Source organism: Balearica regulorum, chromosome 4 (assembly GCF_011004875.1).
Source record: "Balearica regulorum gibbericeps isolate bBalReg1 chromosome 4, bBalReg1.pri, whole genome shotgun sequence".
Classification (NCBI taxonomy): Eukaryota; Metazoa; Chordata; class Aves; order Gruiformes; family Gruidae; genus Balearica; species Balearica regulorum.
The window spans coordinates 74,256,867-74,269,744 of record NC_046187.1 but is presented as its reverse complement, the minus strand read 5'-3'; positions in this window follow the sequence as shown (position 1 = coordinate 74,269,744).

Here is a 12,878-nt window from a genome sequence, read left to right as displayed (position 1 = left end):
GGACTAGAGAAGACATTACAAAGAAGCCCGTGTCTATCTGAACACTGTTTCAAAGGGCCATAAGCTAGAATAAATATTGACACAGCAAGGAAAAAATATACAACAATAGCAATTGTTCAAAATGGGCACAAGTTGGAAGCTACCAGATCCACACTGACCTAAATAAAGCTGGACAGGGGCCATGGCCCAAAATTTAAAATTACTTTTGGAATTTAACTTCCATTGATTTCAGTAAGAATTAGACATAGAAATACCTTCATGATTCTAGGTCTGATTCACTAACTGCCATTGTTTTCAACCCATTCCCCAACCACAACCCCTTCCAGCTATGGCAAGGAGAAGCAGAACATTATGAAGGAGATGAATCTTGGGACAGAAGATATCACAGAGTTTCTCTGCCTCTGCCACAAGGCTGTTCTAGGTCTGCTTTCAAGTCTTCATCCTGCATTTGTTTTCTTTTGAGTTCTGTACTCCTAATTGTACTTTTTCACAGAATCACAGAATGGTAGAGGTTGGAAGGGACCTCTGGAGATCATCTTTTCATGCTATTATAAATAGTGTCTAACAGTTCTTCTTCTTCTGTCTCATCATCTTTTATATTTAGTTCTATTTTCATAATTCTATTCTATTCTATTCTATTCTATTCTATTCTATTCTATTCTATTCTATTCTATTCTATTCTATTCTATTCTATTCTTCCTCTAATACTTCACTCTGACCATTAAATCCCTGCACCAGTTAGGTGGCATGGACCACACTGTCAGAGCACATCACTGCTTGCAGTCTGTGGTAATGCACCGTTTCTACCCGTTAAAAGTATGGCCTTAAATGCTGGCTCAAATGTTCAGCAAAGACTTTAACTTTTGTTGCAAATTCCCAACTCAAAATCTAGCTGGTTTTCTGCAAATCATATCTCTAGACCATTTCATTTTCATTTTAATTAGTTCAATAACCTATGTAATTATTCACTGGAAATGATTTCAAGCATGTTTCTTTGGAATTAAGGTTTCTGACAGAAAATCCAAGGCAAAAAGGATGGTTAATTTCTTTATTCTTTCTTCATTTGTGCAAACTCCAGATGAAATCAATAAGCTTGAATCTCTTCTCACACCAATATTTCATTGATGTATTTTTAATGGACTTCATTGGAGCTTTTCCTGATTTACATAGCCATATTCAACAGAAGGATATGGTGAATTTGCCTTGGAAGCAACCCAGCAAAACCCACAAAATTTGCTAGTTGCTGTTAACAGGAGGAGATAAGAATTTATAAAGTTAGAAAAAATATGCTGATTTTAATCCACTACAATATTAGCAATCTGGGCCTAAAATATAGTTAAATCAGTGGACTTTCAAACCAACAATCATTTTTAAAGGAAGAATACAATGGATTAATGTATTTAAACATTATACCTTTCTTCTAATACCTGCAAGCAGTTTACTGCACTGGAACAATGTTTTCATATTTAAAAGTTCAAAACTGTATGGCAGGTTTTGCATTCTGCAGATAATATGTATAATCATGGTTCCTGATCAACATCTATTGGCCACAGTGCTCAGAGTATTCATGAATGTCTACCTTGAGCAGTGAGATCATTTTAATTGTGCTGATTTAATTAGAGAGAGGAGTAGAATGTTTCAAATCACTTTGATACTTCTACTGCAAAGCCAAAATGCAAATGTGGATTGGCTAAATGCTTTAGTAGCTGCTAAAAGGGAAGGTTTAAGAGTGATGGCATCACAAAAATGCGTTTTTTACAGCTCAGAGAGGCAGCTCCAGCTATCTTAACATGATTGTATTTTTGTAAAAAGCTGCTTTTCAAAGTGAAGCTTCCAGTGGCAAGAAACCTTTGCCTTCTTTTTTGAGAGTTATTTGCTGATTAAGTTCTTTAAGTGAATTTCTTGAAGCACCTCTGAAGTCTCACTTTCAGAGATGATTGGTACACTTAAGTGTCTGCTAAGGCCTTATCTACACACTAACGTTTTGCAAATAGATAACCAGTGTACACCCAATTTCGCATGCTTTCACAATGCTGCCAGCTCAGTTTTGCTTTAGGAAGGAAAGCTAGATGTGGTTGACATTTTTAGACTGGTATAAATTTAGTTGCTCTGTAGGATGCACTTTGCTGACTAGAAAACAAAATTAATGTTTCCTGAAACTGATGCCACTATAACAAACCTTTGTGTAGAGCATACATCTACACCACTGAAAACTGTTTTTGAAGATGGAGATCAGAGGTAGGTTTTAGGTGCCTAAAGATACACATTGCCAGGTGGGATTCCCAGAGGTGCTCTAGCACGTATCCTGTAGTGACCTACTAAATGTCTTTCAGTATAGAGGGTGCACTCCGAAATGAAGATTGCAATACAAAGGAAAGCACCTGAAAAGAAATAGTGTTCACAAAATAGGGGATTTGAACAACTCTGTCACAGTGGGTAAAGATGCTCAGTTTTTTTCCCCTGAAACGTGCCTATCATTCTCTCAACTAGCCACAGTGTATGTGACAGAGTTGAGGTGAGAAAAACACCCAGTCGGCAACAGTGGTGACATTTGAACAAAGCTGCATTGTAATGGGTTAGGATGGGTGGCTTCTTATCTTTCACATACTACATTCCTGGTTCAAACATGGAAGTACACACATTGAAATTAAGGTTCCTGATAGTCCTCCTCTCTGCCTTCCCAAACTGATTTATCCCCTCACCTCTTCTACCTCCTTACAGGGGTAGAAAAGCTAAGATCTATGAAGATCAGGCACTGGAAACATATTTTCTTAGCACACAGCAACATGCCAAGGAGTGCAAAAAGTTCAAATGACAAGAGAGATAGAAAAACTTTAAGTATTTACTGAACAACACGTGGAGAAGCAGAGGTGCAAATGGGAACCATGGCATACCATGGGAAACCCTGCAACTTAGGCCTCTGTTATAGCCCTGACCACGAACACAACACCTGGGGAAAACAGTCTAGTTATGTCTCTGTGGTCGTGTTGCACCAAGATGGTATTCTCTAGGGCAGAGCTGGACCTGAAGAGGTGTTTTCCCCAGCATGGGCCATCAGTCTGGCTATGAAACACGGATATTCAGCAGGTAGCGTGGCTGACACCATCCTGCCATGGTGGTTTGGAAGAGGATGGCAGCTGTATGGTTTTGAGATCTGAGCAATAGTCTTTACAAGTGTTCAGGTCCCATAGCACTTTGCAAGTTGTCCTTGCATTTTCTGTCCTCAGAGTAGATGCTAGATGTGTGAGGAAAACTACCTCAGGGGAACAGTTATAAGGAAAATACAAAAAACTGCAAAACTTCAGCCAAGTGTCAACGCTAGACTTACTGTACAAACTGATTAACTAGTGATAATCAGTTTATTAAGCATTGGGGGTTGTGACAGTTATTTCACTGGGGCCACAGTTGTTCAACATTTCTTGAAAACTCATAATATTTATTTGAATATAAAATATTAATTTATGTGCTTCCTGTTAGGTTGTCTCATTTGAAAATGTGGGGCTAGGTATTCACAATAATTCACAAGGAAAGGTCTATGTGGACAAGAAATAGGCCCAGGGATCACGTATTTCATGGTGGGATATAGCCTAAAAAAAACCCCTTCCAACTTTAAATATTATTGTTTTCCTAAATTAACTCTGGGAGATTTTAATCTAGATCTTGGGTCTCTGCCAGGGAACACACACCGCTCCCCACATCTCTGAGAACATTGTGGAGTCCTGTGCAGTCAGCTGGCATAATAATGAAATAGCAACCAGTTAACTCTATCACTTCTTCATAAAGTTGTCTTCTCTAATGCTGTTATTCCTTTAACTCATTGTAGTTTCCCAATTAGCACCCTGTGCTGGGGGACACAAATCGTTTGCTGCCTTTCGAGGGATTTTTAGGGAGGTCACAGGACTATTTAGTGAAACTAAAAGGAGGACTTAATACACCAGATTACTTCCTACAGTTCAAAGGGGTAGCTCTTTAATAATACTGATTAACAGGTCAGGCTGGATCAGGGGAGGGTAGTTAGGATGCCTTCAGATGGTGCCTGAGAAGGAGTCTCAGTGGAGAAGGAGCCAGGGATTTATGGTGACTGGAAGGCTCTGAGAGCACATTGTTTGGGCCTGAATTCAAGGGGGCTGCAGTGGGAAAAGGCTGGTCAAACACAAAGCAAGTGGAGTGCAAACAAGATACTCTTCAGGGTATACCCTTGCACTGCATAAAAAGCATCCTTGAGCTAGCTTTTTGTCCTTCCTAATTAAAGCAAATGGTGATGTTGCTCATTGCTTATAGATCACTGTTTTCAATCCTTGTCAGGGAAAATTCTCCTGATGAATCCCATGGGATATAACCTGAATAGAGGAGGGAAGGTGGAGCATGGAGTTTTGCCAGTGCACTGTGAAGCTACGTCTGGGTTAGTTTCCAATGAATCATCGCAGCCATCTGGGGGAAGGGGGAGGAATTCCCTCACTTCTTAATCAACCTATCTGTGTTTTAAAAGGGAAATATTTTTCAGTAAGATGCACTGTGCATATCTGGCACTTGGCCTCTTGTTACTGCCAGCTGTCACTCTGATAATGTGTTATAAATGATGGCACACCAAGCAGACAGGGCTGCAAGTCCATGTGATTGTATTGGATTATCAAAGTGACAACCAGAAAGTACAAGAGCTCCGGTTGCTGAATTGGTCCATAAGTAGATTTTATGTTGTTGATATTACTATTTATATACAAAAATGGGTCTTAAACATTTTTAATATTTTCCCAGCAGGAGTCAGGACATTGTTAGGACTTCAGATAGGTGGGGTAAGGCACAACACAAAATTTGTTTAAAATTCTTTTTTCATAAACTAAAGCAGACTAAACAATGATTATTAATGCAACTAATTCAAAGATATCCTTCTAATTTCACATCTGTAAGCACAGGAATCCTAAGTGACGTAAACTGGCATTATTCCCTCAATAAATCCTTGCCTACATTATCAGGTGCCATGGAGATACCTCGTGTGATCTACACATGTGACAAAAAACCATTGCTGTCAGGCAGTGTTGCTGTCAGGCAGTGTATGGATATTCAGCAGAAGCGATGCATATATATACATAGGTATCCATGGGTAGAACAAGCTGGTAAAATCTACTGCAGAATCTGAGTTGGGGCCCTTGGGTCAATACAGTTGTGGGTAAAGTCTTTCTGCCAATATCCAGGAGATACTGTCACCTTCCAGCGCCATAGCCAGGTCTGTGACTCTGCTCTTCCACAATGACTTTGGTGACCCAGGACCAAGTTCTTTATATGTCTGGGTGAGGGGAAGGCTTCCTCAAGCATGAAGTGACTCAGTATGAGCAGAACACTCAACTCATTTCTAGTCTGGAAACCTCTTCTGGGGCTTCTCTCTCCCAGAAAGTCAAAGCAAAACTCCAGCTGAAGGTAAAAGGGGTTCATAATTTCACACTCTCTAGTTCTTGATTTCATCTGCATTTGGAAAAGCACGTAATAAAATGCTAAAGGAAATGCTGTTCTTAGGATTTGTATGTTTGGTCTATGATGATCTTCTATGGCATAAAGTTTTTTCTGGCCTTCTGTACAAAGTCTAAATGTTGTTACCCTGAATCTTGGCAACTTTTGCTGTTTCTGAGTGTTTCATAAGATAAAACTGTCACAGTTTCTTCTGGGAGATATCTACAAGCACCAAAAATATTTGGCTTATACACAGTGCACAATAACTCCTTCCACAGCAAGCATTACTGAGTAAGGTTCAAAAGCCTCAGAGACAAACTCAGACGTCTTTGTTGTATTGGTCCATAACTCCTATGATGTGTACAAGGTTTGTTCTTTTGGGAAGTGGTGGGACAGGTAACAGACAAAAAGTGTAAGAAGAAGCAGTGCTCTTCCACCCAAAAGCAGACCAATGGAGGGTTCAAGACTCTTATGGGAACAACCAGGTCCCACTACAGAGAGCTTCTAAAGGGAAAAAAAGAGAAAGATTAGCCATGTACTTGCCACAGATTCTTGCCATGAGTCTATTCAACATTCAACACAACCCTTCAACAGAAATTTCTACAAGCTGAAATGACAAATTTTCATGAATTAACACTGCTCATGTCATTCGAGGTAATCACTCTAAAGACAGCTGGAAACAATGTTTCAAAACAAATTAATGCTAAGGGTATTAAACGATGTAAATATGTCAAGAGATATAGACATGTTACTTCATATAATTACACCAAAAGGGACATTTCTACTGAGCAAAAGCTAAGTAAATGGTTAAGTATCTGTAAGAAAATACCACAGAAGTAAAGGAAAATACCCTGCTCCATATCTCTACATGACAGTGTTGCTATCAGGCAGTACACTCATATTTTACTAGCCACTAGATTCATACTGGGTAAATTACTTTACTCTTACGGACTTGCATAGGAATGCAGTTTAGTCACTGAATTCAAATACATTTAGAAATCTTTGGTATCAGAAGGGGAGGTGATGATTATCTTGGTTCTGTAGGAACCATAAAAAGTTATCTAGTCTTTTTCAGAGTGAGAAGACTGATGCTTTCCTATGTAATGCATGTGAACCTGCCTAGACCACAGTCAAGCAGGGGAGATCAGATGGACCATTGGTGCTGATTCATGGTAATGGCCATAAGAAAAAGCAATGACTGGTCATAGTTAGCACTGATAGAAGTGTAGCCAGAAGATGACAGCAATCTTCATGTCTAGCTGTCACTGATGTTCTTTAGAAATCTTGCATTTGTTTTAGAGAATCATGATGGGCTGGCTTCACTGGGTGTGAAAAGCCTCATTGGTTCCAGTGGAATTTCTTATGGAGCAATGTGTAAATAACCTCATGGCTCAGCGGAAATAAGGGCAATATCTTTGACATGGAGTCAGCAGACACCATTTAATTTTTGGCTGGAGTGGGTGGATTAAACCAGGATGTGTATGTCTGAGTCTGGGCTTGAAGGAGACCTCTCAGTTCTGCATTCTCAGACTTCAGTTCCAAAATGCTTATTCACTTCAAGGTCTCGGTAGCTACCCCAGCTACTCCAGAAAGATGTTATTGGCTCAGCATCAAATATTTAAGGTCCCCTTTCCCTAAGCTGAACCTTCCCACCTGCTCACATCACAGCTATACCTATATAGATAGATATAAAAAAAATATGAGTTATACCTATAAAACTCAAGTAAGAAAATTGTCTTTCTCCTGATTCCTATACTTCTACCTTTCTGGTGAGCAAAACACATGACAAAGCTGATACTTTAAATTTCAGCATTTGTAATGAATTGTCTGGCAGTTGTTTTAATAGAAACGTTTAATGTAGGTGTTTTCTTGTCCTGCCTCCCACTCCCCTCTTTAAGACCAGAAGACACTGCTGCTATTTTCTCCACTGCTGGAACTACCCCTCCTGCACAGCACCTCATGACAGTGCCTAGGTCCATCTTTGGCAGTGATCTCATCATTCCCATTTCATGAAAAACCCACATTAGAGAGGTTAATTGGCTGCTACAGCTCTCCCAGCTACAGAAAGGCTGATACAGGTTAGCAGTGTAGTTTGTTAGGAACCCCTCTTCCTCTACCCTTGGCCTCCCCACCCAAATAGCTTCTCTTTAGGGGGAGCCATTTGGTATCCAGTCAAAAGTATTACACTTAGTTGCTAACATTAAAGTTAGAAATACTGGTGGAAAGAGGGAAAGCAGAAGAAAAAGGCTCAGGGCAAGCAGGCGAAGGATCGTGTTTTCTAGCAGGTTTTTACATGATCTTGAACAAGTCTTTGATCGTGACTGAGAGCTTTGGTTGCTACTGTAGTACAAGTGATAACAATATGCATTAGCTGACTTATGGTGCAGCCATGCATGTATTTTCTTGCTGAAAACAGGGGTAAATTAGCTGTTTAGTGAGTATCCCTGGAAGGTTTTGTCAAGACAATTTTTCTGTAGCCAACCTATTCCTCAAAGCAAAGTGACAAATACATATCTGTCTATAAATACAGTATAATTAAACCAAGATTCTTCTCCCCGGCCCTTACAGTACCCAAGATACGTATCAGGTCCCATAAATAAAAAGATTAACCTTTATTCAGAGTGATTCTGCAACCTAAAAATCCAAGTCAGGATTTGGGTTTTTGGATTGATACTTCTTCTGCTATTCCCAGTTCTTGCTGAGAGATGGTTTGTTGATTGGAGTTTTTTTGGGGATTGGTGGGTTGTTGGGTTTTTTTTTAATATTCAGAAGATCCAGATGCAGCATTTAACTTGAACTTAAAAATCCAAAATTCAATCAGCATGGACTTTACATCCAGCAAGGTCTTCTACTATGGTACTAGTCATAACTGTTCTTAAGTCACCCAACAAAGCAGTCTTCTTTCATTCTGTCAGGCATTTCCTTGCTGGATCATTTCACTGTAACACATAGGCATCCTTTCCCATCTGGTCATCAAAGGTGACAAAATGGCTCTGAGGGCTGTGATCAGAGGATACAGAAAGAGGTGCAAAGTGCTCCATTATGTTTTGATGACACATTTAGTTACAAAGTGTACCTCATTTACAAGTCACCTTGTTCTGACCATCATAGTACAGGCACTGTTCGACTCCTGATGCAGTTGTGCATCAGCATTACGCAGAAAGGGAAGCATTTGTAAAGCCCAGTTATTTTTAGAAAATGCTAACTATTGTTTTTGGGAATGAGTGGCTGAAAAAAAGCTCCATATAAAGGTGTTTAAAATGGGAATCTGAATGAGGATACAAATTCCATTTGATGTATAATCATTGTCAACAACAAAACCTATGGCTTAGGAAATAAAGATGTATAGTTAAAAATAAACGCTGTTTGCTCTGGTTCTCCACATAGCATACTCCATGCTGTATCCAACAGATATCTGAAAGCACCATGTACTTCAGCTTCTTCAGACTTGTGCTCCAATGCACAGCCTGAACAGTGATCATAGAATCATAGAATCATAAAATGGTTTGGGTTGGAAGGGGCCTTAAAGATCATCTAGTTCCAACCCCCCTGCTGCAGGCAGGGACACCCTCCACCAGACCACGTTGCCCAAAGCCTCATCCAACCTGGTCTTAAACACTTCCAGGGATGGGGCCTCCACAACCTCTCTGGGCAACCTGTGCCAGTGCCTCACCTGTTCCATAATCTTTCCAGGCATGGAGGTGAGACTGACCAGCCTGGGTCAGTCAGTTCCCTGGGTCTTCCTTTTTACCCTTCTTAAAAATGGGGGTTATGTTCCCCCTCTTCCAGTCGGTGGGAACTTTGCCGGATTGCCAGGACTTCTCAAATATGATGGCGAGTGGCCTGGCCACTTCATCCGCCATGCTTTTGTATTGTTGGATCAGCACATCTGACTGTCAAATATACCATCACTCTGCAAGTTATTCTGCCTTAGCCTGACTGATCAGATTTTGCATTAGGCTGTAAATTGGAGGAAGTTGAGGAATATGGCTAACAATTTGCCCTGAGTGAGCTAGCAGAATAGCAGCAGAGCTGAGACCTTCTCCCTGTTTAATCCCTTATCCACTGGACTGAAGATGCACTGCCAACTGTGTGCCAGGAGCTGCAGGAAGGGCTGGGGAGCGGTGTGAAGAGCTTGTGCTCCTTTCTGCGTTTGCAATCTTCACTCCCAATTTCAGCTTCTGGGTGTACCTTCTCATGGTGTAGCAGCTTTGGGTTCCCACCTTTCTTCCATTTCCCTTACAGCCATATTCATTATCAAATTATTGTCACAGCAAATCCACGCTCTGACTTTCGGGACAAGATATAAGTAAGTACCAGATAAAGTGAGAGTGTGTAAAGCTATTACTTAAGAGATTGTCTTTGTGATACAAGAAGCACCACTCCCAGTGGCTGGCATGGAATTAAAAGTAGGCTTAAACCAATAACACTCAAGTCTGGATATTTCTTGGGAGTTAATGACTAGCTGGGAGGAGCTTGTATGGCCAGAGGCAAAGTCAAAGCCATTAACCTCTGCCTGTCACTTAGGAAACATCATCTGCTGAAGCTGTTATCTCAATGTTATAATCTAAAAGATGGAAATAAATACATAAGTATATAGTGGCCTTTATTTTTCATGAGCAATGCATTGTCAATTAGTATGTTCACAGCAGTTTTAGAGGATTAATGCCCAGGATATAACCAACCTAGAGGCAAAATTCTCTCTTTGAATTTAATTTGTTCCATAATAATTTCTGACTGAGGAAGCATAATGATGCCACAGACAGAGGCCAGCATATATTGAGGAACAGTTTGCAGAAACACTAAAAAGTTTTAGGTTCTGTGGACAGCAATAGTATTAAGTCCATCTGATGACATCACTACGTCTCTTAACCAGCTGGAAGCATGACACACTCTGCCTTCTTCCCACCCTTCACCCGTGTGACTGCTCTTGGATGGCCAGTGGAGAGTTTACATCTTGCTAATAGACAGTCCTGATTTACTGCCCTTGGGGACTTGCTCTGACACCTTGGGTTATGTCTTCTGCAGCTATTCCTGATGCGCCGTCAGTGCAGCAAGTGAATTTCATCTAGAGACAGCCCAGGCAAGGCAAACTCTGAAAGTCACCAAGCCCCACCTAACCGGGGGCTTGCAAGCTCTGTGTCCCAACAAAACCACCTTGCAAGATGGGCATGGGACTATGACACGAAGGTGTGCCACATGCAGCAGCTTGGACTCGCCAAGCTAGAGAAAAGCCTTGGGCCATTTTTGTTCCCATGATTCTTTTTTTTTCTCTCAGCTAAGTATTTCAAACCTTACCGATCTTAAAAATTTCCAAAGCCGAAGTTAAGTAGTTATGCAGAAGTCAATTAGTTTCACAGGTCTGGAGTAACTACAGCTTTGGTTTGTCTAACCAAACACTGGAAGCACTCAGCACTTTGAAAGATCATCTGCCTTATGCCTTCTCATCCACAGATTTAATGCACAGGCTCCTTTTAATAAACAAATACATACATTTGAGATAAATTGTTAGACCCTTAATTTAGACTGTTTTCCATTTTTCTGTCTAGAGGCCTAGTTTTGGACACCCAGGTTTGAAAATATTAGCCTTAGCAATAACCTGTATCTTCAATGGGTTGATTTTTGACACAAAGGTGGTTTTTCCCTCCAAAAGGTACACAGTTGTCATGAGGAAATAATTTTGACCCCCCAAAAGTCTTTCTATCTCTGAAAATAATTTCAATGGAAATTTTTCTGCCAAGCCAATCATTTGTAAGAGGTAGTAAAGAATGAATGACATGCTTCACCACCACTATGTGGACAGAGCCAAGCTATTTAAATTCAGTTAATTTTCTAGTTTATGTCATAGTGCATACTCTTTGATGCATAAAACCCTTACTAATTTGTTTGATAAACAGAGGAATGTGCTTTCATTTTTATTGGGTACATTGATTTTTTCTCCACGACCTCCAGATTACCAACCACAAACCTCATCTGATTTTTTTTTTTTTCTATTGCCTGGTGAAAGTTAATTGTCATAATTATTCTTCAGTTGGTTTGCTGCCCATGGTGAGAGACTGAGAACAGAAAGTAAGAAGGGAAATGTTGAAGCCTGTTAGGTCCAATTGAACTTTGAATATCTATAAAACCCTAGGTGATGGCTATGGATCCTGTGGGTCATGCAAGGTATGCTGCTGCACAAAACACAAGTTAAGACTTGATGCAGAAAATATTGGCTAAAGTTTTACAGGCTCTGTGAGGCAAGGTGTCAGGCTAGGTGCCTGCAACAGCCTTTCCTGGCCTCAAAAACTGTGACCACAAATGCATAAAGCAGGAGAATGGTATCTGTCACCGTGCAGACAGCATAGCGCTGGTGGGTGACAGAGGAGGAATGATGGATTTAGACCACTTTTGCACTTCCTCACTCATGGAGCCACCAGTCTCTCAGCCACCAAGAATGATTCGTTAGCTGCAAGAACGATTCTTTCTCCTGCACTGCCACTCTGCCAGGGGTGACTGGTGCTGGATCTGCCGCAGCTGCTCCACTCCCTGCGCTGACTCACCCATGCTGGGGATCCCTTGAGTGCCTGAGTCACCCGCTCTGCGGCTCCTTCACACGGGAACGGAGGCGCAGTGGGGGGACCTTGGGCTTCCCTCTGCTTCAGACGTGCACTTGGGCAGGACATGGCCCTCAGTATCTGGGAGGGCTTTGGGGAACCCCACAGTGCCTTGCAGCCAGCAAGGGATGGTCTGTCATGGAGCAACGTCAACTGCGACAGCAGCAAGGTGTGGTCCCCATGCAACATTAAATGGCATGAGATCCTCGTGCTTCGGCAAAGGACTCTCTTGCTGTGCAGCTCACTCATGGTGTGGTCAGCTGAATTGCCTGGTTTGGCATTTGGCTCAAGGGGACCACCAGACAGTGGCCCCAGTGGGAAAGGCCGGCTGCTGGGGCTGCTTGCTGGGGAATGAATGGATGGCGAGGCACCACCTCCCAGCTCCTTGGCTAAAACCGGGTGTCTGATGATCCTCTCTGATGTGGTTTGCACTTTACCAGAAATGCTGCAGCTGCTGGGCCTAAAGCAGCTGTTTGGGAAAGAACGAAATTGAACCCAGAGCATGTGGATTTGCAATAGCATCTCTCCATTCTTGCCTTATCATAGGCATTGTTGAGAGCCTCTGATTCCTTCTGGAAATCATTGGTGGTTCAGAGGCATGTAGGAATCTCCTGCATTTTGGATGAATAAGCTGGGCTATGAGGGACAAACTCTGGCGGTCTGTGCAGGCATCTACATGCCATGCCAGCACACTGTACCAACAGCAGTCGACAGATCATCTGCTGTCTATATATGAAAGTTTTGTCTGTGGTTGGATGGTGGTTGCTGTGCAGGTGGTTTGCTGATATTTGGCATCAGGCTTCACACTTTTGATACGCCTGCATAGAGGGTCTAAGT